Raw genomic sequence first — 3,759 nt, 5'->3', positions numbered from 1 at the left:
AGAAAGGAACTTGTCCTATTGAGGCTTTGTTCTGTCATGGAAGCTACCTACCCATTTGGCTATCTTGCAAGCAAAGCTGGTGGCATTCTCATTTGGGTCCACCTGGATCAAATAGCTATGTCAGTACCTGGAGGAATTCTTCTATTTAGGACATTACAAAGGAAACAGAGGGATTGATTTTGTACAGTTCTTCAGAGCTTTTCTCAGTTTGGTAGATGGGATGCTGCCTGATTCATGAATCAACTAGTAAAGCCAATAAAATCTTCAAAATGTATTCAGTTGAATTTTGTTCTTTAACAATATCAAATTGCCTTAAGAAAGGCAACTCCCTTTCTTTAATCCCACACCACTCCCATGCTATGAAGGCCTTGTTTCTTTTTATAAATTTATTTATTTTTATTTATTTATTATTTTTGGCTGTGTTGGGTCTTCGTTGCCGCGTGCAGGCTTTCTCTAGTTGCGGCGAGCAGGGGCTACTCTTCATGGTGGTGCACGGGCTTCTCTTGTTGCGGAACACAGGCTCTAGAGTGTGCGGGCTTCGGTAGATGCAGCGCGTGGGCTCAGTAGTTGTGGCTCGTGGGCTCTAGAGCACAGGTTCAGTAGTTGTGGTTCATGGGCTTAGTTGCTCCGCGGCATGTGGGATCTTCCCAGAGCAGGGCTCGAACCCGTGTCCCCTGCATTGGCAGGCAGATTCTTAACCACTGCGCCACCAGGGAAGCCCGAAAGTCTTGTTTCTTTATTCATGCTACAAATTTTTATTTAGCACCTGCCTGCCAAATGTTGTGATAAGTATCAAAACTGTTGTTTAAAAATAATTGTAGGTAATTATCTTTATGGCTGCCAATATTCAAAATTAGTATTTTAATATATTTATTTGTGAAATATTCTGACATAGTGAATTATACATTAGCTAATATAATGACAATCTTTTCTAGATTTAACATAGGCTAATATCGCTCCACATCAATTTTCTCTTGTTGGTTAAGAACCAGAATCTTGTGGCTTCCTAACCTCCATCCTCAGAGTTAGCCACTACCTAGAATTCGGTGTGTATGATATGTATGCATCACGTTTTTATACTTTTATTACGTATGTATCTTTAAAATTCTAGTTTTTCCTGTTCTTCATGGTGTGAACCTTAGGGAGATCTAACCCCTTCTAACCCTCTAACACTTTCTGCAAAATACTGGTCACCAGTTCCATCTCTGTGAAGAAACAGTGAGTGTCTATTTGCTTAGTTCTATTGATATAAACACCATTATCTCTCTATAGTGAGCATGATGAAGTCAGAGATGGCTATGAGGTTGGATTTATAGAATGGGTGACTAGGGAGTAGGAAGAGTGAGTAGGAGAGAGGTTATAGAAGACTAACAGGTCCTTGGTTCGGTTTCTATGTTTTGTAAAGCCACTGACCGAGACAGGAGAATTGCTGAAATAGGGCAGGTTTTCAGGGTTTGGGAGACCCTGAACGTGAAATAACAATGAGACTTCCGGCTAAAAATAGTTGAATTGTGTGTGTGTGTGTCTGCGTGTGCGTGTGTGTTCAGGGATCATAAATTTAATTCACATTACAACTTGAATGGGCATATAAAATGCAGTTTTCTTATTTGGTGTGTGTTTCAACTGACCTTATTCACAAGTCTCATTTACTAAGGGGAGTTGTGGGAGAAACTAAATGACCCATCTGATTTCAAGTGTTTTCCAACAACTAATTTAATTATTCCTTGAGATAACTGCCTAGACTCTCTTATTTCCAGTTGCCCCTCCCATAACCCATTTGCTATGACATCATGGATGTGGGAGTGGAGTATTCATGTGACTTCATGGCAGGAAAGTGAAGGGGTCTTCAAATCCATATGGCGTTCTCTGGATCTTCATGGTCTTGACATCAAAAGGTCAGTCAACTGTCCTCTCAGGCATGGTTGACCAAGTTCTGTACATTTATACCTTCTGTTGACATCTGTAATTTTTGCAATCCGTTTCTTGTCTGGTCCATCTCTTGGTTTAGTCACAGCCTGGTGACTGTGACATAGTCTCCCTGCTGACGTAGTCTCCCTGTTACTTCATGACTGTAGATGCCTCTACGTCACATCCCTGTTCTCCATCCAGCCCTTCAGGCCCAGAGTGATCCACTCCCAGTCTCTGCTGTGGACCCACAGCAACAGCTCCAGGGCAGGCCCCAGCTCTCAACAACGTGCTCACACCGAGGGAGGTTTGGCAGGACAAAAAAGACTTTTCTCCCCGCTCCATCACGGGGCTCTGCCTGCCTATGCTGAGACCACGAAACTGTTGTTGGAGGTCTACCTTACATGGCAGTCTTCTCCTAAAGCTCCTAACAGGGATGGAGTAAGCCTGCCTGCCCTGGTTGATGTTCTCTTTTATTTAAAGCCTGAGGAGAGGAGACCAAAACACACAGCTGATAACCTTGTTTACTTCCTCCCTTTTGCAATTCTTTGCTTAACAAGTCCCCAGGAGCAGAAGAGGTAAAAAAATAGAAAGAAAGAAAGAAACAGAAAACAAAACAAAAAACTTCCTCTGATCCTCCTTCCTGGCCCAGCCTCCTGCCTAAGCTTTAAGAATATTTTTTTTTTTTTTAACTACACCAAGGGGAGAACTCAATGATTTGATTCCTTTAGGCTTAACATTTAAATGGGATAGCAAAGAAATTTAGCAAAGCCAGCTTTCTATGTATTACTTGACTTTCAAGCCCATTTTCATACAAACACAATTTTTTTCCCGACAGGCCACAGGAAAGTAGACTATCTTAGCACTCACAATTGGAAATAATTTGGAGAAGATGCCTATATAAGAGTGACTCTCTTTCATTATCAAAGAATGGCTTCAGCATAATCAAAATGGCAGAGGCAAGTTCATGACTTAATGGTAAAAATCAAAATGTCTTAGTTTAATATTGTATAATATTATCTTTATTACATGTAGGTTTGGAATCATGACTGAATAAGCAGTAACTGATGGAACCTGTAAGAGAGGTTTAAGAGATGAAAGGGGGGGAAAAGCTAAATACTGAGGAACACCAATATTTGAGCAGCAAATGGTAGGAAAGAGGCCAAATAAAAAGCAGAACATTGAGGGAAAAGAAAGAAGAGAATGAGAAGTGAAAAGTTTCACAAGGTCAACAGTGTTACATGCTACTCAAGGTCAAGTAAGACAATAAAATCAGTCCATTGCATCCAAAACTAAAGAGGTCATTGGCAAGTTTAACAAGAATAGTCTTGATGAAGTGATGGGGTCAGAAAATATTTAACAGAGGGAAGGAATCATACAGATGGGGAAAAGTTAATAGAGTTTCTTAGTTGTTAAAGGAAGAATAAATGTAGTATAAGAGAATGTAAACAGAGTCTCAGAAAGGTTATTAAGAAGGAAAACTGTGTCTGTCAAGATAGGTGAAGTTATACTGCAGTAATAAACAACCCCAAAAGTCTGAAGTTGTATTTCTCCTGTACATGACATGTTCAGTGCTTCTATGTTTATTACAGTCACTTGAGGGCCCAGAAAGTGGAGGCTTTATCACCTTGGCCTTAGGAGCTTCCAGCCATTAGTGAAACTCATCACCTGTTATTAGCCAAAGCTAATCATATGGCCATACATAACTTCAAAGGGAACAAGGAAATGCAACCATATGATGTGAATGGACGGGAACTATCACTGTTTGTGAATAGGTTTATTGACTACTGTGGGCATGGGCAAGAGTGACTTGCTCATACTGAAGCAAGTCAGTCAGTGGAGAGGGAGAACGGA

Source organism: Eschrichtius robustus, chromosome 9 (assembly GCF_028021215.1).
Source record: "Eschrichtius robustus isolate mEscRob2 chromosome 9, mEscRob2.pri, whole genome shotgun sequence".
Lineage (NCBI taxonomy): Eukaryota > Metazoa > Chordata > Mammalia > Artiodactyla > Eschrichtiidae > Eschrichtius > Eschrichtius robustus.
The sequence above is the reverse complement of the archived record's forward strand: the minus strand, read 5'-3'. Positions refer to the sequence as shown.